The 27701-nt window shown below is 44.1% G+C and overlaps 1 protein-coding gene and 1 pseudogene across 1 annotated transcript in view; one reads left to right on the top strand and one right to left on the bottom strand.

Annotated features, from left to right (window-relative positions):
• ZBTB38 (zinc finger and BTB domain containing 38) overlaps positions 1-10655 on the bottom strand; it is a 131721-nt gene extending 121066 nt beyond the window's left edge. The window contains exon 1 of the mRNA XM_074405819.1: positions 10406-10655. The gene's annotated coding sequence lies outside the window, so the exon portion shown is untranslated. The remainder of the gene's footprint in view (positions 1-10405) is intronic.
• A 16102-nt stretch (positions 10656-26757) lies between these two features.
• Positions 26758-27076, top strand: LOC101050314 (PHD finger-like domain-containing protein 5A pseudogene; annotated as a pseudogene).
• Positions 27077-27701: the final 625 nt, after the last annotated feature.

The raw sequence follows: 27701 nt of genomic DNA on the forward strand, positions 1-27701 counted from the left end.
CCAGAGAGAAAGGAAGGAAGAAGAGAAGGAAAGAAAGAAGGAAGGAAAAGAAGGAAGGAAGAAGGGAAGGAAGGAAGGAAGAAAAAAGGGCGAGAGGGAGAGAGAAAGGCAGGCAGGCAGGCAGGTGATTTAATGCTGAAGGCATCCCTCTCACATTCCCATGAGAAGAGAACCTGTGTTTCCCTGGGGTTCTAGGTTATGATGGGCCTCTTTAGCACATAGCTTTTTTTTTTTTTTTTTTTTTTTTTTTTTTTTTTTTTTTTTTTTTTATCCTGAGAAGGGATCTAAAGATTTTTCATAAAACACAATCCTGAATGCAAACCAACCACATTGCCTGGTTGTCAGCCAAAAAGCATGGTCTGTCTAGTGCTAGAAGAAAATGACTGTATTCGGCTTCCTGAGAGATGTATGCAACCCATTCTTTATGGGTGATTTAAAGGATTTTTGGGAGACATTTTGATTCCATGTATTTTACTGTGTGTGCTAACTTTAGACACTACCTTTCATGTAAGAGGCAACCACATTGAGTATGAAGGCCTATTTTCTGACTTTCTGTGTTGTCAGAGCTGAAAAATTGGCCAAGCAGACTCCATCCTAAGCTATAAGATCCACACTGTGATGGGGAAACTAGACTGCAGCCCTGGGAGGAAGCGGGAGCCTTACAATCATGGGTGGAAGCTGGCTGTGAAAACATCCACTGCGGTATGACTGTGCTTACACAGTGAGGGAGTGCTCCGAAACCCTACAAATTGCAGGGCCAGGTGTCTCTGGGTCTGTGAGGGTGCTAGGCAAGGGGTCAGTGCAAGGCTGGGCACTCTTTCCCCACCCACACTGCCCTTGTCTTGGCAGCCTGAGCTCTACTCATCTACCCTCTGCATCCAGCCCTGTCGGTGCTTCCTGACCCTGTGGTAACCCTTTCCTCTCACTGATCAGGCAGGGAGTGGACGCAGCAGGGGTTGTGCCCGGTCAACCTGAGCCTCCCTCTCACAAATGTGATCTGAGTGGCAGGCCATCTGTGGCCGGCCATCCAGATGGCAGCAGGCTCTGGAGCCATGAGGTCCTGTGGACTCTGGGCTGGTAGATGCCAAGCACGGGAGACTCATGGCAGAGACAGGCAGACAGAAGCAGGATAAAATGGGCCTGGAGTGAGCAACCAGCCATGTGAGTGACTCCCCTGTGCTGGTTTCCTGGGCCTGGCTGAGCCTGACTTGCTGTCCTAGGTCTCCTTTACCTACAACCTCATGCCAACCCCAGTCGCCTATTCACTGAGCTAGTAGCCAGCACTGGAGTCTGTCTCCTGCATCCAAACAACGCTTTACTGGAGCAAACAAGGAGGCTGGGCTTTACACTGTCCCCTGGGGCCCTCAAATGCCTGCTAAGGCTTTTACAAAGAAGCCAGGTCTCTAACCCCTTGTAGAACTCACTTTGAAGCTTCAATCACTTGTGACCTCTTGTGACCCAAAATGCAAACTTGCAGAATTTAGATGATCTTGGCAAGTTCATTGTTTAAGAACCCCCTTTCTACAGGACAGGTATGATTTTCCTGGGCCATGTAAAATGCCCACACTTGTTCTCTATCCTTCCTTTTCTGATGAGTTATCTGTGCCACAGACATGCTTGTCAATGTCAGGTATGAATTTCCCCTAGTTTATCAATTAGGCGTAGAAACAACAGTGGTTTCCAACGGTTTTCAAATTTTCAGTACAGAGTCTCTTTTCTTAATCTAATGTTGCTTGAAACCTCAGTACAGAAGAGATATAGGCAGAGCTGCCCTGTGCGTTTCTTCTTTCGGACTCCCTCCCCAACTCCGTCTGCAGGAACAAGCATTCAGGGCATTGCTCAGGGCGGCAGATCATTTCATCCTTATCTAGAACAAATATCATAGAACACCCATTACACATTATAACCCCTTCCAAGTTCTGGAAATACAGCAAAGTACAAGACACATTTCCAACATAAAGGAGAGGTGCCGGCGAGAGCCCTTGCCAAGTTTGGAGGTACGACTACGGCCGCGGGGCTCAGAGCTGGGAGGAGTTGCTAGGAGCTACAGTAGTTGGGCAAGGGGCCACTGCTATTCAGTATCGTGGGACTGGAGCGGAATTTCAATAAGTTTACATAAAAAGAGAAGGTGAGGTCTGAGGGGTGAGGGTGGGGGTGCACGCAGACAAGAGGAGAAATGTGAGCAAGGGTGGAACTGTCTAGGCGCTCTCAGGGAATGGCCAGCTGATGAATTGGGTTGGAGTAGCAGGGCACTCTCAATGGGAAAATAGGAAGGGGCCAGAATTTGAATGTCAGGCTCGGAAAATTCAACTCATTTCAGAGACCATCAAGAGCCCTGAATAATTCAATTTAGGAAGAAAAAGAAAAACAAGATAAGGTGCAAAAATGAGACATTAAGCTGCTCAGTTGTGGTGTTTGACATGGATCTGCAGGAAAGGCCATGGGTCAGAAAAGGAAACATCGGTGACACAATTCCCCGCTGCTGACCCTCTTCCCCAAAGGGTCACACATCTTCCAGACTGAAGGCAAGCACATTATCGTCTACTTATTTTTCAGGCATCAGAAAGCACAGTGACTCATTTGAAGTCCCCCAGCCAAGGAGTCCCAGGGGCCCTGACTCACAGGCCTTCCCAGAAGAATCCTCTCCAAGCACAGACGTGTGATCACCAGACACTTGTTCATCAGCTGGTGAAAGCAGCCTCCTGGCCAGATCAGTGCTTCTTAGATCTTTCCTCTTCTGCTCAAACCCATGAACGGGAAACACCTAAACTCTCTCCCAGCCTCAATTTCAGGCTCAGCCTCAGCTCTGCAGCCAAAGGAATCCAGAGAATGGCCATGTGTTGAAGCCTCTCTTAAAACCATCGAAGCAAACACAAATACCTACACAAAAATACAGTAATTCCTTCTCATTTGTGTGTGAACAATAAAAACAAAACAAAACAAACCCAAACACATTCATTCCTGAAGCAGGCATAGGCATCAGCTGCAAAGGTGAAAGCTGTACTCGGGCTACAAACTTCCATGGGGACGACAGTGTAAGACATCCCCTCATTATACACAATTTGATGGTGACACATTGGGGCTAGCCACCTCTCTGTCTCTGTCTCTCTCTGCTACATAATCAATAGCCTGAATTTGTCCAGTAGTTGCCTAGAGTGAAATCGATTCTTCACATGGGAACATAACCAAGGCCTTTGTCCAATCACCCCAGGGATCTCAGCCATGTTTTTCCACAAGGCACACATCCACCTGTGTCACCCATTTTGTGGTGCAGGCACCAACAGAAAAGCAAATGAGATACTTAGAGATGATGTCATGACTCGTGATGGAGTTGGAATTGAAGATCTTACAAGCAAAAGTTCAAAGAGATGCTGCTACTAATAAATAATATTTGAGCTCACAGATTTCTTCTCTTTGATCCTTATAAAGATCTGGAGACATGGGGAAGGTACGTGTCCATTTTCTGTCGCTTATAACAGTATACTTAGAACTAAGGAAATAAATGCATTTCTTGTAGTTATGGAGGCCAGGAAGTTCCAGGTTGAGAGGCCACATCTGGTGAGAGCGTTCTTGTTGATGGGGACTCTCCGCAGAGTCCTAGGGTGGCACAGGGCATCGCGTGGCGAGGGGGTGGAGCATGCTCACATGCTACCTCAGATCTCTTCCTTGTCTTCAAAAGCCACCAGTTCCCCTCCTGTGATAACTCATTAACCATTAATCCATGAGTGGATTAATCCACTTAGGAGGGCAGAACCCTCATGATCCAATCATCTCTTGCAGGCCTCACCTTTCAGTACTGGCCCATTGGGGATTAAGTTTCCATGTGAATTTTGAGGGGAGCATTCAAACCACAACAGTGTGTTTGGGCAGGGTAGTGAGAACAGAAGCATAACGAGTCTGAGTGTCCGACACAAGGTCCCTGAACAAGGCAGGGCCTGGACAAACTCTCATCCTCGTCTTCTGGTTTTGAAGGCTGTGTTCTTTCCAACAACGCCACAGGATAGATAAGAATGACATCAACAGAAAAGGGACAAAGAGGGACATGGCCAGTCACTGTACGTCCCCCATCAGTGGAGGAAGGCTTTCTGGCAAGTGGATTGCAACGGACTTCCCAGCACCTTGCTCAGAGTTTCCAGGAATCTGTTCCCAAGGCTCTGGGGGCCAATGGCAGAGGATGTTCCATGGTACCCTTAGTCAAGGAAGCACATCAGTTGCAACTGCAGTCAGTGACTCAGCACTGATGGGAAAGCTGTCAGCTGGAAGCCAGGCCAGACACACTCTCTGAGGTCACTGGCTACAGTCAACACTGGACGCGTCCACCTCCCAGTGCCCATTGTGACTCCAGGGGAAGGAGCTCTTCAAACAATCTCCTGGTGACTATGCTGCCTTTCTTTCACAATAAATATGTCATCTCTCCTCATTATTTTATATATATAAAAAATATGTGCATACATAAATATATAACACATATATTATATATAAATTATTATACAATTTATATAATATATATAAATTATTATATAACATTGTATATAAAGTATTATATAATAAATATTTATATAAATTACTATATATTATATATAATTACTACATTATATATGTAATGTTATATTATATATTAGAGTATAATAATGTATTATTACTATATAATTTATATATATAATATTTAGTATATACATAAATTTTTTTATAGAGGCAAGGTCTCACTATGTTGCTCAGGCTGGTCTTGAACTCCTGGGCTCAAGCAATCCACCCACCTTGGCCTCCCAAAGTGTTGAGATTACAGGCATGAGCCACTGTGCCCAGCCAGCCTTCATTATTTTTCTATTCCAACTACTTTTCTACAATTTTCTGATTAAAAAAAATCCAAACAGTACCAAAGACTGTACAGTGAAAAGCAATAGAGGTTGAAGTATAGGATTCTAGTTTTTGACACATAAATGTAATGTAGTATCTGGAAACTTCCATTTTGCAAGATGAGAAAATTAACCTTCCATTTCTGCTCTCCTCCCCTGTCCCTAACCTCTGGGTCCCTTAATATCACTGCTACATGGCACCACAGTTTATAACGTGAATGTCTTGCCCTAGACATATAATTCTTTATGATGATATAGCTTGATTCTTAAAATTAAAAGCAAACAAGTGGCATGTATAATACTCCGATTACAGCAGCATTATTCTTTCCAGAGGCAAGTGGAGACCCTCAAAGAAAGACGTGCGGTCCTGAGTCACTAAACATGTGCTGATCCAAGGGAAATAAAATTCAGCTGGGAGAAGGACACGGGAAGGGATGGAGTGATGTATTAAAGTTATTTTTCCTCAGCATGTTAAAGGCATTTCTCTAATTCCTATCATTGAACGGCAAGAAGGATGGGAGGAACACAGTCAGGGACCTTCTTTCACATACTCATCTATAATTTTGAGCACTGACCATGTGCTGGGCATTATGCAGGCATCCCCAAACTTTTTACACAGGGGGCCAGTTCACTGTCCCTCAGACCGTTGGAGGGCCGCCACATACTGTGCTCCTCTCACTGACCACCAATGAAAGAGGTGCCCCTTCCTGAAGTGCAGTGGGGGGGCGGGGGCGGGTAAATGGCCTCAGGGGGCCGCATGCGGCCCACGGGCCATAGTTTGGGGATGCCTGTGCTAAGTGCTTAAGAAGCATATAAAGTATGGTTCTCACCTCCAAGGGGAAAAGACAGGAAAACCAATGTGCAGAGAGTGAAAGCTCCAAAAGGCGGGATTTTTTTCTTTTGTGGCTTGTTCACAGTTGTGTTTGTAGTATTTAGACTAGCCAATTATTGAATGAAAGAAGAGTGCAATGCCAGAGCTATGCATGGCTGCAGGAAGGGGAGACAGGTGGGGAGGAGCCCCTATGAAAGCACTCGGGAGGAGGTCTGGAGGCCTCAGAGAATGCTCCCAAAGACAGCTTGGGTTGAATTTTGAAAACCAAGTAGGAATAGGACAGGGGAAAAAATTGGGAAATGGAATCCCCAGAAGTTTGGTGGAAGCAGAAGATGAATTTGGAAACATTAAAGGATATGAGAAAGGAACGACAAGAGGGGCAAGAAGGGCCTTGTATGCCAGGCACAGAAGGCTGGCTGCATTCCAGGGGTGGCAGAGCACCTCAGAGGGTTGTCAGCACAGGAGTAGTGTGCTCAGGCTGTGTTTTAGAGACTCTCTGTGTGGGTAGTGAGAGGGTTACCCGGGGTGCTGGAGGAGTCCAGGGAGGGGCTCTGTGATGAGACATGATAAGAAGCTGGCTAAGGTACTGAGGTTGGAGGGAAGGGCCTAGATCCAGGAAACATTTAGGAGGTAGAGTGTACACACAGTTTTGGTAGCTGAGGGGCTTTCTGGGATGGACAAAAAGTCCAGGGTGAGTTTCTGATCTGAGTAAATGGGGGTGTGGTGATATTATTCATAGAAAGAGAGATTAAGAAAAGAGCAGTGGTTTCAACAAGTTTTGAGGAGGTGCTAAGTGCCACTGCAGATGTGTTGTGCATGTGGGATACTCAAAAGGTGATGGCTGTAGACGGATGGATCTATCCCTAGATCTGAGAGTCGTCGGCAAGTAAGTGGTAGACGAGGCTGAGGACAGAAAAATATAGGGTATTATGCACATGAAACTGTTTGAGAAATACCACCTTTAAGCATGGATAGACATAGAGAAGTCCATGAAGGAGACTGGAAGGAGGCGAACTGGGAGAGAGGGTGTCACTGTTTCCACGCAGCAGTGTGCGAATGAATGAATGATGAATATATGTGTATGTGAAACGATTAATTATCTTACCTTTTCTTCTGGCCTTCCCATATTGAACTTCAAGCATTAGACTATACAACCAGAATCTTTCCCCATTAATCTTGGTGCAGCAGCCACCAGAGGCATGACCTAGTTCTGCATGTGGTTATAAAGTGTCTCAAGGGTTTTCAGGAAAGATTGCAAGACACAGAGTCTCAGTAGTTTTCCAACCAGTAGGTTCTCTGGCAATTAGCTTTATGCATTTTAAAAATAAACTTTCTATTTTACAGTAGTTTTTCGAATTTGAGAAAAGTTGAGAAGACAGTATAAAGAATTCCCGTATACCCAATACCCAGTTTCCTCTATTATTCATGTATTACGCTAGCATGGTGCATTTCTTATAACTAACAGGCCAATACGGATATAGTATTATTAACTAAAGTCCAAGCTTTATTCGGTTTCCTGAGTTTTTAACTAGCATTCTTTTTCTGTTCTAGGAAAGCATCCAGGTGACCACATTCCATCTGCTTGTCATGTCTCCTTAGGCTCCTCTGGCTTTGACGGTTTCTCACACTTTCCTTGTTCTCTTGATGGCCCAGATGGTTTTGAGAAGGGCTCCTCAAGTGTTTATAGAATTTCCTTCTATTTTAGTTTGACAATTTTCTCAAGGTTGGACTGGGGTCATGGGTTTGCGGGACAAAGACCACAGAGCTAAGGTGCCATTTTCATCGCATCATATCAAGGTACAGACCATCAACATCAGTCACCACTGTTGACACTGCCCCTGATCGCCTGGCTAAGATAGTGTTAGGCAGATTTCTATTCCCCTCCTTTCCACACTATGCCCTTTGGAAGGAAGTCTATGTGCGGCTCACGTTTAAGGAGTGGGGAGTTATGCCTCACCTCCTTGAAGAAAGAGGCAGTTAGCTTTTAAAATCTCACCCTGCCTTTTCATTTGAAAAGAACGTCTCTTCAGCTTCTTTGCCTTTCTTTCAGACACCCTTTTAAGAACACATAGGCCTGTCAACTACAGAGCCTGACTTTAAAGGGACCTTTTTTGGTACTTAATATTTCTAAATGTATCAACTTACACACACCTCAAAAACTCATCACAAGATTTTAAAATGCAGGTAAAGGGACTTCCCTTGAGGCATGGAGGTCCCCTTTGAAGGAGCCTAGAAGGATGCCACCTCATCCAGGGGTCCATCTGGCAAAGCCTCACCCTTCGTTTGCCCTGCTGGTGCCATGAATGAGCATGGCCTAACTGAAAAGTCAGGAATAAGTGACACCACCCCTCTTAAGAGGAATGAATTGGAAAGGAAGTACTTGAAAAGAATAAGGATGCAGAGGATCTTTTCATTGTGTTATAGATAAAGTCTTACTTTGTTCCAAAAACAACACTTTGTTCCTATGAACCAAGAGTATCATTGTGAAAACACAACATGATCAAGGACTGCATCACTTCAAAGAGAATTAAGGCACAGAGTTTCACACCAAGACTGCCGAGAAAAGGATTATTTTTTAAAGATACTGAAACTCCAACAAGAATAATTGTCATGTGAGTTAGGAAACACAGTACTTGCCTCTTAGCACGATAAACGTTTACAACTTAATAAAACATTACTGCACTCTGATAAGATAAAACCTTAACCCCCTGCTTTGTTTCCCTCCAGTGGCTGTTTCCTGTCCCCCACCCTGCTCCCCTGCAACTCCCTCTGCCTCTCCATGGCTTGGGCGGAGCAAGGAGGAAACACACATTAACTGCTTTTCTGTCATTCTCTTTTCCTCCTTATTGCCTGCACTTTGAAGTTCAATGTCATGTAAACATTAACTTGCTTCTTAAATAAAGCTGCAAAGAGCAAACTGTAATCTGAGCAGATGATTTACCTCAACATTTTCCCACGAGCTCTAAGGATTCCAATTTCTTCTCTATCAGTATGTCTCTATCTCACAGAATTACTTTGAAATAGTCTTAACTTACCATTATTATTGTTATTACTTTCGTAATGGCATGTTTTCCAAAGAATGCCTCTTCGAGATGATTTTAGATAGTAATGTCCACTGAGTTTAAAAAATGTTAAGTTAAATTTTTTTTTTATTAAAGAAAAAACATGTTAAATAGCAGCACGGTTGGTAAAAGACGGGGCAAAAATTATACTGGCTGAAGTTTGGGACTCACTAGACACTTTCATTAGTCAGTTTCACAAGTAAAACTGATTGTACAGGTAAAGCCTGAATCATCTTATAACTTTAGGAATAACCCACAGCAACTAAGATGGTACATTTATTTGTTTTGGTAATCAGCAGCCATGGTCTGCTTCTATTACCAACAGTGTCTGTTTGTTGGTTTGTCTTTTATACAGCTGTGCTAACCATGGTAGTCTAAATTAGTCTAGCAAACACTTCAACTCACCAAACTATATGCTTCACTAATACAATCTTTGCTAAGCTAGTGTTAAAAGGGAGGTTTTTCTGAATTTGCTTTGGAGCTGTTTTTACATTTTCTCCTAGGTTGCATTTTATTTTTCTCAAATTAAGGAAATATACAAATATAGTAACTTTTCCTAACCTTGAGGACTTTAATACATGTTGCAACCCGGGCTGCTGCAGAAAAGATCCCTTAGTCATAAGAGCCTGACTCTGTACAAATTATATTTAATTACCTGCTTTTATCTCCACTGTGTGTGGGTTATTTTGCCATGTATAGTGTATGTCACTTAAAGTTGGCTTGCTGGACCTGAAGTGTGTCAATGTATGATCTCAAATAAATGGAAGATTATACTTAAAAAATGCTAATTTTCTTAATCTTTTTTTCCCTGCACTGAGATGTTTTTCCTCGATAGACAATTAAATATTTTTGAGCCTTTGCTAAATCACTATGTGGTTAATTTTGCTCAATGGCAGGAAGCTTAGATATTTGTAAATTTCCTCATTGCACTGTTCCTGATTAGTTGACCTTTTCTAAATACCACATGGACCAGTTGTAGTCAATTCTATCACCACCATGATCAGCTTGCATTTATCCACAAAACACCTGTTTATCCACCAAAATAAAGTTCTTCACTGTTTTAATTCACTTTTGAGAACTGTCATAGACACAGAACAAATGGCTGTTAATGTTAGAGTTTTGAATTTATCTTATAGCATGATCACTGCTGTTTACACCTAACTTTCAAAGAATACCCTTTTCTGTTGTTATTCTGCTTGTCTACTATTATTTTATCTTTATAAATATACTCTTCATTTTACAAAGTGACTTAAATTGCTTTATTGATTCCAGATAGCAGGGGTAATATACCCAATCAACTTTGAAAACAAGACTGTTATCATCACATGATAGCTGAATAACAGATGGACACTTTCTGCATTCATACCCATCTCCAATCCCTTTTTCTTTCTCTTCCTCCCTCCTTTCCTCCTGTCTTTCTTTTCTTTCTTCATCAATTATTTATTGAGCATTGACGTGTTAGGCACTATGCTGAATGCTGGGAAATCAATAATAGATAAACTCTTGGTCTCCATGAAGCTGATTCTATTGATTTGAAATCTTTCCTATCTGTTTGTTCCAAGGGTCATTTGGAGAAAATACACTAGTGGAATTCATGGGAAAGAAAGCAAATGTAGACAGCTTTCATTAAGTTGGAGAAAAAGTATGTCACTAACCTTTAGCTGTTACAGAGTAATCTTCTTTTCCGGCTCTGGTTGTATCAACAGTTCCTCTTTTCCCCAAGAACTGGCTCTGGAAAGGGCATTCTTCTTCCTCTAGCATAAATAACCCTGGGTGGGAATGTTTAGATGGATATCAGTTGGATGAGACCCAGGGAAGCAGAATAGACCTCCTAGAAAACTCAAGGGCCCATATTCATCTGGTAGGGCTGCCTGAGGCCTTGGCTAGAGGGCTTCTGTAGAAAACCACAAATGCAGAGGAAGAATTGGAGACAATCAGATAAAGGCAAACCATTAAGTGACATATGTACAGAAGGGAAACAGTTAAGAATTAACTCAAATTAATTTAAGGCTACAAGAGCAAGTGGTGCAATGGCTTAGTTAATAAGAAGCTAGTCTCCAAAGCTAGGGCTTTTGAGCCAAATGACTAAGGGCCTTCAGAGTTACCAAGAGGCAGGTGGCTGGACAATGGGACCTATCACAGAGAGAATCACAAATCATCATGGGGACTAGGAGTATGCACTGTACAACGGATGGAAACAGATTTGTTCACACCTCCATCTACCCATATATGCATCTGTTGCTAATCGATTCAGCAAATGCTTGGTGATAACCACTGTTCTAGGTGATGGTGCTGGCGATACAGCAGTGAACATGCCCTCATGAAGCTTAAAATTCAGCAACAGGCAGGGGGCATGTTGAAAAATAAACTGGAATGTAGATAGGGATTATACAAAGAAAAAGACAATGTTGAAACTTGCATCTGCTGAGTTTGGCTAGTTTCTTTGGAATACCAGGGACCAAAGAACCCACCCCTTCAACCTTTTGCTAGTCTGAGGTTGCATCCCTCTTTAATCTTTCTCTCAGGTCAGTAAGACCATATAAGCATCGATATCTTTAGGCTCGGGCTCATCTATACTGAGGCCTCCAGTCCTGCCTTAACAGGGAACATGACACCCTTGGATGTCTGCACTTGCCTAGGAATCAGCTTCTTGAATTTCAGATTTCTTTACTGTTTTTGACCTCTAAAAATTGAGCTCAAGTCCCTGGCTTTCCCAGTCTCCGTATTTACCCATTGTCCTTTGGGTTTAATTGATACCTATCAATCTTTATGACCCTACTCAAATCTCTAACATGAAGAATTGGAATTGGGGGTGTAACAGCCCATTCAGAATGTGTAGTAAGTGCAGTCAGTGGACAGAGGTGAGCAAACCCAAAACTGAGATGGATTAAACACCTGGAGGCCAGATCAGGAGGTGTAGATTACAGGCATCATAGTTTACGGAGAACACGTTTCTTCTAGAAGACTCTCCCAGAAATAATTCATGCTGTATTGTGATTTGAAGACAGTTTAATAGTGAGAGTAAGGGGCCTCTTTGTGGATAAAATCAGGGAAAATATTATTTGTTAATTCAGACAAAACAGAAGGGTACAGGATAAATAACTACTTGTAGAAGAGTGATTGTCCTTGAAGAGTCTGGAAAAGCTAGGGAGGAAGGATTTATCACTGTGTCATAAGCACTGATGGGATGAGTGGATGGATGATTGACTGGTCTTCTTGTCCATTTGGAAGCCATGTGCTATAGACATGGACTATCATGATTTCATTCATTCAGTCATTCATTCATTCTCCTGTTTATTTTATTTTTTTGAGACAGAGTCTAACTCTGTTGCCCAGGCTAGAGTGCAGTGTTGCCATCTCAGCTCACTGCAACCTCTGCCTCCTGGGTTTAAGTGATTCTCCTGCCTCAGCTTCTCAAGTAGCAGGGACTACAGGCACAAATCACCAGGCCTAGCTAACTTTTATATTTTAGCAGAGATGTTGTTTCACCATGTTGGCCAGACTGGTCTTGAACTCCTGACCTCAAGTGATCTGCCTGTCTCAGCCTCCTAAGGTGCTGGGATTACAGGCATGAGCCTCTGTGCCTAGCCTCCTTTTTAAATCTAGATACTATTGAATATAACTTGATAAATAAGACACAATCCCTTTCCTCTTGGAGCTTCCAGTCTAATAGGAAATGCAGGGTTATACCCAACTAATTAAAATACTGTGGGTTGAGGTTTCTGACACAAGGTTCCTTGGGATCTCAGAGCAGAGGCAATCTAATTCTCTAATGCTTCCAAGGAAACTGACAGAAAATATGCCTGAGGAAGTGAACTTTTGGTTGGACAAGGGTCTCAAGAATCTTTCCAAAGTAGGTGTTTTTTTTTTTTTGTTGTTGTTGTTGTTGTTGTTGTTTTGTCTTCACTTAGCTCTTCCTATGGGAAAAGACTGTTTAAAACTAATCTACCATGAATAGTTCAGTCTTCTTGAAAAATACAGTTTGTACTGTTAACTAGTGAATTCCAATTAATTATTTAGAACTAGTATGGAAATTACTTACTTGGATCTGAACTGAATTTTTTTTTTTGAATCTACAATCCTTTAGCAGGGGTAGAAGATATGATAACTAAAAGACCCAGCCTAATTCTTTACCACCTTACTGTTGGCAACCGGCTCAATTTAGGAACTTTTAGGGCTATGTAAGAGCAAGCTCCATACTCCTAAACAAAAAGTAAAAGTGGGTATGGGAGTGTAGCTGGGGCCTCTTCCATACTTAAAGAAGGCACTTAGTTCCTAATAACAGTTAACAGGAGGACTTGAATTAACTTTTATTTTCCCAGGGCCCCTAGACTTTAGGTTTTCAAGCCTCTGGTAGGGCTGTCATAACAAAACGCCACAGACTGGGTGACTTAAACAACAAAAAATTATTTTCTCACAGTCTGGAAGCTGCAAGTTCAAGATCAAAGTGTTGGCAGGGCTGGCTTCCTCTGAGGCCTCTCTTCTTGGCTTGCATACGGCCACTTTCTTGCTGCCTGTTCACATGGACTTTACTCTGTGCATCCACATCCCTAGTGTGTCTCTTCTGTGTACGAGTTTCTTTTTCTTATAAGGAGACCAGGCATATTGGATTAGGGACTGCCCTAATGGTTTCATTTTAATTTAACCGCATCTTTAAAAGCCCTGCCTCCAAATACTGTCATCTCCTGAGGTACTGGAGACTAGGGCTTCAATCTATAAATGTTGAGGAGATACAATTCAGCACATGACAGCCTCTCTTTGCACATTACTGCTCTCTGATTGCCTTATGATTCACTGTGTGGACAACTGCATGAACCACTAAGGAAGCCAGTGACCACAGGATCCTCTACTTGTTAAGAGAATGACCACTTCATACTAAGAGAGAAGTGGGGGAGTTTTGGGACCTGCATGCCTTATGTGTACCTGCACTCGACTGCAGAGTGAGCCTCTTTTCATGACCTCCCAGGATCTGGGACAGCTTCCTGAGTTTTATGAGAGACATAATGAGTTTCTATTAGAAGCAGCTGAAACGTCCATTTTGAACCTCAGGAGCACATGGGAAACAGCAGACCATTGGCCATCAGAGGCTTCAGACTAAGGAGTCTTCAAAGAGCTCAGGCTGCTTTGTAGAAGCAAAATACAATGTAATAATAGAGTCAAGATGAGAGGAAGTAAAAGAACTCTGCAAGGCACAGTTAGTACCACCCTGAAAATCAATGCTTCCTGTTTGCCAACAAACCTCATTCTCCTGAGGGGCCCTGGTCAACATGAACAGGTCCCTTTTGCCAGTGGCTCTAGGTCAATCGGCTGAACACCAGTTGTTTCCACTTCACACGTGTAGTCCCTGCCAGTTCCACCCCTTCTCTTCGTGTACCTCTAAGTTTCTTCAGTTTTCAATCCCTCTCATTTGTTTTTATTTCCGCCAATCCCTCTAAGTGCCTTTAAGCTCCTCTCCCCTTCTCCCAATCAATCCTGGTTCTTCCAAATCCCCCCTGGCATCACACATTGCTCCCTTTACATTCCTGTCCTTTAGTATCTCCCATTGCGTCCATTCCCCTAGCTCCTCCCACTCTTCCCCAGCTCCTCACTATCTCAAAGCGTACACCTGCATTTTAATTTGGACAAAGGGGGCCAAATTGCCTACCACAGATGCTGTACCAGTTTATATGTACATCAACATTAAACTCAATGAAAAGGCTTGATCTCAGAAATATCTTCAATAACGCTATTACTCTTTAACTATCTGATAATGTGCTTTGTGAAAATAAATATCTTACTGCTACTTTTTTGTTTTTGTTTTTGTTTTGAATATTAGTAATGTTGAAAAATGCTGTTATATGTTGGTTGGCCAATTGTGTTTCTGATTCTGTAATTGCCTGTAATATGGTTTGGCTGTGTCATCACCCAAATCTCATCTTGAATTCTCATGTGTTATGGAACGGACTTGGTGGGAGGTAATAGAATCAAGGGGGTAGGTCTTTCCCATGCTGCTCTCATGACAGTGAGTAAGTCTCATGAGATCTGATGGCATTATAAGGGGAGTTTCCCTGCACATGCTCTCTCTTTGCCTATTACCATCCATATAAGATGTGATCTGTTCCTCCTTGCCTTCAGCCATGATTGTGAGGTCTCCCCTGCCATGTGGAACTCTAAGTCCATTAAACCTTTTCTTTCGTAAATTTCCCAGTCTTGGTTATGTCTTTACTAGCAGTGTGAAAATGGACTAATACAGTAAATTGGTACCAGTAGAGTAGGGGCAATGTGAAACCAAACCTGAAAATATGGAAGTGACTTTGGTATGGGGTAACAGGCAGAGATTGGAAGTTTGGAGGGCTTGGAAGAAGACAGAAAGATGTGGGAAGTTTGGAACCTCCTAGGGACTTGCTGAATGGCTTTGACTAAAATGCTGATAACAGTATGGACAATGAAATCCAGGCTAAGGTGGTCTCGGAGAAGAGAAACTTGTTGGGAACTGGAGCAAAGGTGACTCTTGTTATGCTTTAGCAAAGAGACTGGCAGCATTTTGCCTCTGCTGTAGAGATCTGTAAAACTTTGAACTTGAGAGAGATGATTTAGAGTATCCAGTAGCAGAAATTTCTAAGCAGTAAAGCATTCAAGAGGTGACTTGGGCACTGTTAAAGTCATTCAGTTTTATAAGGGAAGCAGAGCACAAAAGTTTGGAAAATTTGCATCTTGACAATGCGACAGAAAAGAAAATCCAATTTTCTGAGGAGAAATTGAAGCCCACTTCAGAAATTTACATGAGTAACAAGGAGCCACATGTTAATCCCCAAGACAATGGGGAAAATGCCTCCAGGGTATGTCAGAGGTCTTCACAGCAGCCCCTCCCATCATAGGCCTAGAGGCCTAGGAGGAAAAATTGGTGTTGTGGGCTGGGCCCAGGGTCCCCATGCTGTGTGCAGCCTAGGGACTTGGTGCCCTGTGTTCCAGTTGCTCCAGCTGTGGCTAAAAGGTGCCAGTGTAGAGCTTGGGCTGTGGCTTCAGAGGGTGCCAGCCCCAAGCTTTGGCAGTTTCCACATGGTGTTGAGCCTGTGAGTGCACAGAAGTTAAGAACTGGGGTTTGGGAACCTCTGCCTAGTTTCAGAGGATGTTTGAAAACACCTAGATGTCCAGGAAGAAGTTTGCTGCAGGGGTGGGACCCTTATGGAGAACCTCTGCTATGGCAGTGCAGAAGGGAAATGTGGGGTAGGAACCCCCACACAACCCCCCTAATGTGGCATTGCCTAGTGGAGCTGTAAGAAGAAGACCACCATACTCCAAACCCCAGAATAGCAGATCCACCAACAGCTTGCACCATGCACCTGAAAAGCTGCAGATACTCAATGCCAACCTGTGATAACAGATGGGAAGCAGGCTATAAACTGCAAAGCCACAGAGGTGGAGCTGCCCACAACCATGGGATCCCACCTCTTGCATCAGTGTGACCCAGATGTGAGACATAGAGTCAAAGGAGATCATTTTAGAGCTTTAAGATTTGACTGCCCTGCTGGATTTCAGACTTGCATGGGGCCCGTAGCTCCTTTGTTTTGGCCAATTTCTCCCATTTGGAATGGCTGTATTTACCCAATGCCTATACCCTCATTGTATCTAGGAAATAACTAACTTGCTTTTGATTTTACAGGCTCATAGGTGGAAGGGACTTGCCTTGTCTCAGATGAGACATTGGACTGTGGACTTTGGAGTTAATGCTGAAACGGGTGATTACTTTGGGGGACTATTGAGAAGGAATTGTTGGTTTTGAAATGTGAAGACATGAGATTTGGGAAGGGACAGGGGTGAAATGATGTGGTTTGGCTCTGTGTCCCCACCCAATTTCATCTTAAATTCCCATTTGTTGTGGAAGGGACTTGGTGGGAGGTAACAGAATCATGGGAGCCAGGTCTTTCTCATGCTGTTCTCATGATAGTGAATACGTCTCAGGAGATATAACAGTATTATAAGTGGAGTTTCCCTGCATGAGCTCTCTCTTTGCCTGCTACCATCCATGTAGGACATGACTTTTTCCTCCTTGTCTTCAGCCATGATTGCAAGGCCTCCCCAGACATATGGAACTATAAGTCCATTAAACCTCTTTCTTTTGTAAATTGTCCAGTCTTGGGTATGTCTTTATCAGCAGTATGAAAACAGACTAATACAGCCTGTTAATATTCTTTGTCCATTTTTCAATTGGGCTGCCTTTTTCTTACTGATTTATTTTTTATTGATCTTGTGAATATTTTTCTTTTACATATACCTTATTTTCTAACTAACTGGGCTGAGACAGATTGAATATTCCTTAAAATGCTGTTATTCAGACATATGGGAATACTGGCCAGCAAATATTTTGCAGAAATGTTCAAAAACTTTTAAAAGAATTCCATCCAGTATGAATTGCCAACAACCTCACAAATAGGTAAAAGGAGCAAGTAAATGTGGTGAATTGGTTAATCATTGAATTGGCTTTTAGCAAATGAGTCTATTTTACCAGCATATCTTCTCAAATACCTCAAAATATGACTACATTTCTTAGCTTGATATGTCCATTTTCCCCTCATATTCATTATCTTTATTTCCTTCCTTCTTTAATCACATAGGCTATATATTTTATTGTGGAAATTACTTAAATATATATAGGCAATTGTAGCAGGCATTTTTTTGTGTGTGCTTACCTAATAGTCATGCCCTGTCTTCCAAGTTGGCAAAGCCCAAATATTGTTTAAGTATCTACTAATCTTGTTAATTGAATTATTTAATTCTCTAATTTTATCACAGGACCTAGGTGTGGTGGCACTCTCCTGTATGTCTAGCCACTCAGAAGGCTGAGGTGGGAGGATCACTGGGGCCTAGGAGATTGAGGCTAGAGTGAGCTCTGATTACACCACTGCATTCCAGCCTAGGTGACAGAGAAAGACACTATTTATAAAAAATAAATAAATAAAAATAATTTTATTATAGCTCATGTACCTTATTCAAAATGCTTGGGACCAGGAATATTTTGGATTTTTTCAGATTTTTGAATATTTGCATTATACTTACCAGTTTAGCATCCTTAACCTGAAAATCCAAAATCCAAAATGCCCAGGGAGCATTTTCTTTGAGCATCATGTGGGCATTCAGAAAGTTTCAGATTTTGGAGCATTTTGGGTTTCAGATTTTGGGATAAGAATAGTCAACCTGTATCAGGTTTATGGATTTATAAAAGTTACATTAATAGAAGGAAACTTGTCCTTGATTTATGAATTTCTAAGAGTTAAGAGAGAGGAAAGGAAAGTAATCTTGTTTTCCTAGCACCAAGGCTCTTTGGTGAGAGGAAGGGACCCTGGAACCACGTCAGGTGGTCACAATGGGAGCAGGTCCACTCATTCAACCATGGTGTAGTGAGGCTGCCTTTATGCCTCTTGTGGGATTCCATTCAGAAGGTGCTCAGATGAGTTCCTAAAGTGGTTGAAAGTGGAGTCAGGGTGTGGCCGCAACCCCAGTATACATCTATTCATGAGGCTGTTGGTGAGAGAATCTGGCAGATGATGTATATATATGTATAACAAATTTTGATATCTTGTCTGACCCTAGGTGAGAGAGAGACTGCACCAGAATCTACTGACATTGTATATGTGGCTGGAGTTCTGGAGGCTCTCAGGTTACAAAAACAGGTGTGGTGGCTCACACTTGTAATTCCAGCAACTCAGGAGGATCATTTGAGGTCAGAGTTTGAGACCAGCCTGGGCAACGTAGTGAAACCCCATCTCTAAAAAATAGAAAAGAATTAGCCAGGGATGGTGACATGCACCTGTAATCCCAGCTACTCAGTAGGATGATGGGACAAGAGGATTGCCTGAGCCCAGGAGTTCAAGGCTGTAGTAAGCTACGATTGTATCACTGCCCCACCACCTGGGTGACAGAGCAAGACCCCATCTGTTGGAAAAAAAAAAAAAAGTCACAAATAGGTTGTAGAGACAGACTGAGGAAGCTACGAAATGTACAAAAAAAATTTAGAGCAAACAATGCACATTCAGGCCCAATATATCAAATTTTTCTTTTGCAAATCTATTTAACTGTCTGGCTTAATAAATGACAGCTGGGTTCTCAGCTTCTACATTCCTGTCTATTCTGATGCTTTAGTTATATGCAGAAAATTTAGTATATGCAGAAAATTTGACCTAACAGAGATAGGTAGTTGGAAATGGGGAGATTATTTTAACAGCTTTTCAGGCAATTGTGAATATTATTCTTGGACACTACATCAAAACTCAACAAATGTATAGCTTGTTAATAATTAGAAGCAAAGTGGAATAACTTATTATTACATTAAAAATCCACTGGACTGTCTTGCAATTGGAATAGATTTTTCTTTTTTACCCATGCATCATGGTTTTGTACCATCATAAATAAAATACTGGCTCACTAAGTGTAGTGGTATTAAAATATGTCCACATATTCTTTGACACTCCTCAGTTTAAGAGGTGGAGCTTAGGCCAGTCAGGTGTGGTGCCTCACGCCTATAATCCCAGCACTTTGGGAGGCTGAGGCAAGCGGATTTTGAGGTCAGGAGTTTGAGACCAGCCTGGCCAACGTGGTGAAACCCTGTTTCTACTAAAAATACAAAAAATTAGCCAGGTGTGGTGGTGGGCACCTGTAATTTCAGCTACTCAGGAGGCTGAGGCAGGGTAATTGCTTGAACTCAGAAGGCAGAGGTTGCAGTGAGCTGAGATGGTGCCACTGTACTCTAGCCTGGGTGACAGAGCAAGACTCCATCTCAGGAGGGGAAAAAAGAGGTGGAGCTTAATTTCCCTGTCTTTGATTGTGGGCTATGCATAGCAGCTTGCTTCCATCAGAGGGGTTTGAACCAGAGCAACTCCATCTTACACAGGGGCTGGGTAAAATAAGGCTTGAGACCTACTGGCTGCATTCCCAGGAGGTTAGGCATTCTAAGTCACAGGATAAAACAGGAAGTCAGCACAAGATACAGGTTGTAAAGACATTGCTAATAAAACAGGTTACAGCAAAGAAGCTGGCTACAACCCACCAAAACAAAAATGGCACTGAGAGTGACCTCTGGTCATCCTCTCTGCTACACTCCCACCAGTGCAATGTCAGGAAGTTGCCCTGTATACTCTAAAAGGGGGAGGCAAGAATAATCCACCCCTTGTTTAGCATATAATCAGGAAATAACCACAAAAATGAGCAACTGCAAGGAAGTAGCATTATTTTATTCCTTTACTTAAAACTGCCTATGGAGTAGCTGTTCTTTTATTACTTCATTTTTTTTTTTTTTTTTGAGACAGAGTCTCCCAGGCTGGAGTGCAGTGGTGCCATCTTGGTTCACTGCAACCTCCACCTCCTGGGTTCAAGAAATTCTTGTGCTTCAGCCTTCCAAATAGTTGGAATTACAGGTGTGTGCCATCATGTCCAGCTAATTTTTGTATTTTTAGTAGAGATTAGGTTTCGCCACGTTGGCCAGGGTGGTCTCTAACTCCTGACCTCAAATGATCTGCTCTACTCGGCCTCCCTAAGTGCTGGGATTACAGACATAAGCCACAGCACCCGGCCTACTTCTTCACTTTCTTAATAAACTTGTTTTCACTTTATAGACTCACCCCAAATTCCATCTTGCACAAGATCCAAGAACCCTCTCTTGGGGTCTGGATCAGGACCCCTTTCTGGTAACACTTCTAATCAATAGAATGTGGTGAAAATCAAACCGCATGTTCTCATGCATTAGTGGGAGCTAAACGATGAGAACGCATGGACACAGGGAGTGGAACATCACACAGTGGGGACTGTCAGTGGGGTGGCGAACTAGGGGAGGGGATCACATTAGGAGAAATACATAATGTAGATGACAGGTTGATGGGTGCAGCATATCACCATGGCATGTGTATACCTATGTAACAAATCTGCATGTTCTATACATGCACCCCAGAATTTATAATTGAAAAAAAAAAAAAGAATGTGGTGGAAATTACAAAGCATGACTTCTAAGGGTAGATTATAAAAGACACTGAGGGCTCCACTGTGCTCTCTCTCTCTCTCAGATCACTTGCTCTGGGAGAAGCTAGCTGTCATGTTGTGAAGATACTGAAAGCCCTTTGGAGAGGTCCATGTGGTGAGGAACTCAGGCCTCCTGCCAACAACCAACAAGGAAATGAGGCTTCCTGCTAACAGCCATGTATGTAAGGCATCTTGGAAGCAGATCCTCTGTCTCCAGTTAATCCTTCAGATGACAACAGCCAGCAGACACGTTGACTGCAACTTCAGGAGAAACCTGAAGTCAGAACCACCTGATCAAATTCTTGACCCATAGAAACTGTATGATAGATGTATTTATTTATTTTTTGTGAAATGGAGTCTCGCTCTGTCACCCAGGCTGGAGTACAGTGGCATGATCTCGGCTCACTGCAACCTCTGCCTCCTGGGTTCAAGTGATTCTCCTGCTTCAGCCTCCTGACTGGCTGGAATTACAGGCACCTGCCACCATACCCAGCTAATTTTCGTATTTTTAGTATATGAGATTTCACCACCTTCACCAGGCTAGTCTCAAACTCCTGACCTCGTGATCCCCCTGCCTTGGCCTCCCAAAATGCTGGGATTACAGGCGTGAGCCACCGTGCCTGGCCTTGTTGTTTTAAGTCGCTATGTTTTGGGATAATTTGTTATGTAACAGTAGATATATAATACATGGAGTTATGCAGATCGTCCAAATGTTGGCACATTTCATTATTCGGTATTTTTAAAAATCACATTTGTTAATACCATGACCAAGCTCATCAGAAAAACCTCTTAAGTATTGGGATGTTGTTAAGCTCATGGTGGCAGATAGTTTTCTTTTTCTTTTCTGAGACAGGGTCTTACTCTGTTGCCCAGGCTGGAGTTCAGTGGCACAAACATGGCTCACTGCAGCCTTGACATGCCAGGTTCAAGTGATCCTCCTGTCTCAGCCTCAGCTGAGACCATATGCACATGTCACCATGCTCAGCTAATTTCTGTAATTTTTTTTAAGAGATGGGGTTTTGCCATGTTACCCAGGCTAGTCTCGAACTTCTGACCTCAAGCAATCTGTCTGCCTTGGCCTCCCAAAGTGTTAGGATTACAGGAGTGAGCCACCATGCCCATCTGAGATATGTTTTTCAAAATTCTAAAATTTTTCTTGAAAACTCAAATTTTTTCATTGGCCTCAAATAATGTCAGTTGTTTCCCTTGAAGTGATTAGCTTACTTAATTTTCTTGAAAATGTCTATCAAATACCCAGGTCCAAGTAATCATACTATCAGTTGATCAAGTAAAAGAGGTGTTTTCCATGTATATTTGTTGCAGTACTGTTTACAATAGCAAAGACTTGGAACCAACCCAAATGCCCATCAATGATAGACTGGATAAAGAAAATGTGGTACGTATATACCATGGAATACATTACAGCCACAAAAAAGAATGAGATCATGTCCTTTGCAGGGACAGGGATGAAGCTGGAAGCCATCATCCTCAGCAAACTAATGCAGGAAGAGAAAACCAAACACCACATGTTCTCGCTCGTAAGTGGGAGCTGAACGATGAGAACACATGAACACAGAGAAGGGAATGACACACCTTGGGGCCTGTCAGGGGGCGGGGGCAAGGGGAAGGAAAGCATTAGGACAAATACCTAATGCATGCGGGGCTCAAAACCTAGATGACAGGTTGATAGGTGCAGCAAACCACAATGGCACATGTATACCTATGTAACAAACCTGTACATTCTGTACATGTATCCCAGAACTTAAAGTAAAAAGAAAAGAGTTTGCCAAAATACAATGGAAAAAAAAAAAAAAAGAGGTGTTTTTTGGACAAAGATCTAGTTCATCTAGCAACTCAACCAAGCACAGAACTGCTTTTCCTCAGGACATAATACCTTGGTGTGCAGCAGACGTGCTTTACGCACACTTCCCATTTGTCACCCTAAATAGTTAAATGGCATGTAATCAAGGCTAAAAATGGAGTAACATGAATACTTTTTACAGCTTCATTAAGGACAGTAAGTGGAACTGGCTTTCCCATCCCCTTCCCCTGCAAGTCTACTGCCGAAAAACGCAGTCACTGCCAAAACAGTTTGGTGCCACTGCCTTGAATCACACCAAGGTGCCAGTAGTTTTACCTGCGATTTTAAACGTAAATGTCACTACACTGAAAAATGCGAATAAAGCCTAGTATTACTGTGAAACGTGTTTTGACCTTGCAGATTCCCTAAAAGGATCTCAGGGACCTCCTCAGGTCTACCCGAATAGGAAATGTGGCAACATGGAGCAACATGGGAGAAGAGACAGGCACCTCTGGGAAGCCTGGACTTCACGCACCCGTCTGGTAGAAGACACTGAGTTACCAGTGGTTGTCTGCTCGCCTCGCGACAGAGGATGTGCTGGGAACCAGGGCAATACACAGGCAACAGCGGAAGGGCTGTGGCCAGGACCCTTCCTTCTTAAGTCAAGGTTTCTCTGGCTCACCAACGACCCCTGGAGGTAGAGACTCGGCGAAACCGCCTATCTGTTTATTTCTTCAGAAACCCTCTCCCCTGCAGAGTTGGCAAGCCTTCCGCTTTCGAAAGCAGAGGCAGTTCCGGGGTGGGAACAGCGCGAGGCTTTCTGGGAAATTAGTCCCTGTCGAGAGACTTCTGGGAGTCGTAGTCCCTACTGTTCCCCGTGCGCAGCGCCTTTCCGTTTTCCGGTCTGCGGCATGGGAAAGAGGCTTGCGCCCTCCAACTGTGGCCTCTCTGGCTTCCCGGTCGGGTGGGGAAAGTTTATGGGATGGAATGTGACAGGCTCAGGCGCTTTTGCGTCTGGTCGTTAGGCAGCAGGTGGAAGTCTCTGTGATAGGGACGCAGGGGCAGTGCCAAAGGGCCCCAGAGAACGAGGCATCCAAGGGGGAAACCTTGGAGTGTGGAATACGAGTATGAGGGAGACGCGCCCAAAGCCGGGGACCTCACGACCCCAGAATCGACCTCGAAAGAGCCCTCGAGTCAGACTGAGGAGATGGGCAGTATCCCCCGGCAATGGAAAGCCGTTGTCCGCTTCAGGGGAGGCACGCTGTGACCCAAAAGTCATTTTACCATCGTCACTGTGGCTGCAGTTCAGAAGGGTTTCGGGGGAGGCCACTGAAGGCCGAGCAGTAGCCCAGGGCGAGGTAACAGAGGCTGATTAAGTGGATGAGGAGGGATCAGGGAGTGGGGCGAGTTGAGGATTCCCAGATTTCTGGTGTGGGCTGTAGGCATGTCTACAGACACTCTGTCCTAGTGAAATTCTTTTCCGTAACCTATCTTAACTTACTGAGAGACTTGAAGGGTCAATGGTTAAGGATGCATGTGCACATCCGTTGGCCAAACCATTCAGATGCTCACACTAAACCCAGAGGCCATTCATTCACGTATGCACACAGCTCAGTTACACCCACCCTTGTGACACACTGGTGTGTTACACTGCCACATAACTCATGATCACATACTCCCGGCACCACACAAAGGCAAAAGTCTATCTAGGGCGAAGTGTGACCTCCAGACAGGAAGGACCCAGGCTGACTTCCTTAGGGCTCTCTGGAAATCTCTTCAAACAGCTCAGCCTCTATCCTTTCTCCCTGCTACATCCACCTCCTCTAAGGGCTCTCTGACTCTTCGCAGTCATCTTCCTGCCACTCTGGCTTCATGGGAGGGAGAAAGAAATGGGGCTTGAATTCAGACAAGGGCTTTGCTTATCTGAAATGTGTTTGCTAAGGATTTTATTCCCAAAGCAGTAGTTCTGAACATATTACATGTGCTGGACTCTGTCGAGAATCCAGTGAAAGTTGTGAACCCTCTTCCTGGATAAACACACATCTTTACATCCACACTGTTTTGAAAGTTTCAATAAACCCATCTGTGGAGCCCTGGTGAAGAACCTCACCAGAAAGAGATCAGAACATTAGTTTCCTGATTGCCCTCTGTCTTAGTTCGTTCAGGTGGCTATAACAAAATACCTTAGACTAGGTAATTTATAAGCAGAAGAAATCTTATCGTTTATAGTTCTGGAGGCTAGGAAGTCCAAGATCAAGGACTGGACTGGTGAAGGCTTGCTCTCTGCTTCAAAGATGGTGCCTTGTAGCTGTGTCCTCACATGGTGGAAGGGCCAAGTTAGCTCCCTTCAACTCCTTTTATAAGGCCACTAAGCCCATTCATGAGGCAGAGGCTTCGTGAATTAATCACTTCCCCAAAGGACCCATCTCTTAATACTATCACATTAGGTATTAGCTTCCAATATATGAATTTGGGGGGCTCACCAATATTCCGACCATAACACCCTTTCTGCAGCCTTCAAGTGGTTCAAAAGAAGAATAGGGTCTCAATATCCCTAGGAGTTGGAGTGTGAGGAAGGGGAAGCCTCTTCTCCCATCTGTATGTCACCCTTAGTTATGGAGCCAGACATCAGTTATTACAGGTCCTCCACTGGCCAGTCAGTCATTCAGCTGGTTAAAGAGTCAGTCAGGGCTGGGTATGGTGGCTCATGCCTGTAATCCTAGCACTTTGGGAGGCTGACGCGGGTGGATCACGAGACCATCCTGGCCAGCATGGTGAAACTCTGTCTCTACCAAAAATACAAAAATTAGCTGGGCATGGTGGTGCATGCCTGTGATCCCAGCTACTCAGGAGGCTGAGGCAGGGGAATCGCTTGAACCCGGGAGGCAGAGGTTGCGGTAAGCCAAGATCACGCCACTGCACTCCAGCCAGGCAACAAAGCAAGACTCTGTCCCCCCCCAAAAAAAAAAAAAAAAAAAAAAAGAGGCAGTCAGTTTAAGCTTGTCAGATGTTTAGTTACCTACGGTTAGTACATAAGTTAGAAATCCAGTAGGTCAATCAAGTGATTTGTGTTTAGATATTTAATCAGCCAACCAGCCAGTCAGTTACTCAGGATTAATTTCTCAGATAGACAGTCCATCCTGATGGTCCATCAGGATCCATCAGTCAGGAAGTCAATTTAATGGTCAGTCTGTCAATCAGGGAGCTAGTTATTTAGAATGCTAAACAGCTGGTTCATCAGTGGGACAAAAGGGCAGCTGGGGTGAGGCCATCTGGACACAGCGAGTCTCTACTTGTGAGAGCTTGAAGATAACTTACACGTGTGGGGAGAAAATTTGACTCCTCCTGGGCTGCCAGGGGAGCTTCGGTTTGCTGGGAAAGAGGCCTCACCTGGTGTGGTCGACAGGGAAAGAGGAAAAGTGGCAAAACACAGGCCAGGAAGAGTTGTCACAAGAGGGTGGTATGACATTCCTTCACGTCCGCACTCTGCACACTCCACAGGCTCAACTTTAGGCTTGAAGGAGCCCGTTTCTGGCAGACTTTTGCGGAAAGGCCCCTGGAAGACTTCCCAGCCTAGGGAGCACCTCAGACATGCTTGGCTCTGAGCTGGGAGGAAGCCAGCCGGCTACCCACCAGGAAAAGGACTTGCCCTCCCTCGTTGCCAGGGGCACACCAGCCAAAGCAGTGGGCAAGAGGGGAGGAGAGGGAAACTGGGGTGGGGATGTTGGGGCATGCAGAAAGGAACACCTTACCTGTCTGCCGCAGGAGCTAGGAGGGGAGCAGCTTCCTAAAGCTGAGGCACTGAGGGCAGGAGCTCCGGTTTGCGGAGGTCTACGTCATATCCAGGGCTGCCTCTCGTTCAACGTCTCCAGGGGGCAGCCTCCGAGCCTCGAGGCTCCCATTCCTTGCTGAACTCTGTGGTCAGCAGCTTCCTCTCAAAGGAAAAGCAAGTCCAAGCAAAGCAGGAAGGATGGAAGTTAGACATACGTAATGAAGAAACCAGGGGAAAGGATGAGCCCTCTTGGGGAACAGTGGAGATGTTTATATAAGGTGTCAAATACAGCGGTGGACACAAAAGCAGGACCTAGTAAATTTGAGTCCCCCTAAGGGAGGTGTGTGTGGCCAAGGCCTTGTGGCCCTTACTTATGCATAAAGCATGATTCACCGCCTCCAGGCGGGCTTCTTGGCTTTAGAAAGTGGTCAGTCTGGGCGGGAGCTATGGCTAAATGTTATCTGGATTTGATCTTTTGCTGCAGGCAGGGTGGTGTTGCCATCGGAAGACTGTGTGAAAACCGTGACAGCAAGTGTGTGATTTGTGACCGCTGTGTGTGTCCCTGCACCCTGGTACACTTATGTGATGAGTGTAACTATGGCTCTTACCAGGGACACTGAGATCAGTGGAGGCCGTGGGAGTCTCTGATGCCCATTATCCAGCCAGGAGAAGGATAGAGATGGCTGCCCAAAGATTGTCAACTCAGGGAGCTCTGAGACAGACCTCTTCCATGAACGTCAAAAAGATGGCGTCAGGAAGAGGTGATCGGTGGGTGGCCCCTTCCTCCCCTGCATCAAGCTGCAGCAGCTGCCAGAAAAGACACCTACTTCTACCATCAGAAAGGAAGTGGAGCCCCAGGCATCACCAGAAGTGCCTGCCGGTGTGCTGGCACCCTGCCACCCTGGCACCCTGCCACCCCTCCCTCCCGCTTTGTGCAGACATATGGTAGGGAGGGAAGAGGATTCTTTACGGAACACCCTGGCAGACTGAATCACAGAAGAACTGATAGATTAGTTACTGGGTTTTCTTGAACATGAGAAGCAAGATTCTGTCCTGCATATGGATCTGTCCTCCCTATGCAGAGAGCATCTAAAAAGGAGTCATGGTTCAGTCTGCTTGAGGAGTTGAATGCGAAGCTAGACACAGTGAAAGGCGGTCCTTGAGGAGACTTCAGTGTGTGGCGAGACGAGATGCTATCAGAACATGAGGGCCTTTCATCTTTACACGTTAAAAACAAATGTGGGCGGGGCTGTCATTCTGGTTCTAACCGGTTTTGGTGTCTCAGGGCAATGGAGAGAGTCATTTGTGAGAAATGACTCCTGCCAGGTGGAGATGGTCCCTGTGTCCCGAGCTTCACATACACTCTGCGGGAGTTGTCATCCCTGTTTAG

Source organism: Saimiri boliviensis, chromosome 9, assembly GCF_048565385.1.
Source record: "Saimiri boliviensis isolate mSaiBol1 chromosome 9, mSaiBol1.pri, whole genome shotgun sequence".
In the NCBI taxonomy this organism is placed as follows: domain Eukaryota; kingdom Metazoa; phylum Chordata; class Mammalia; order Primates; family Cebidae; genus Saimiri; species Saimiri boliviensis.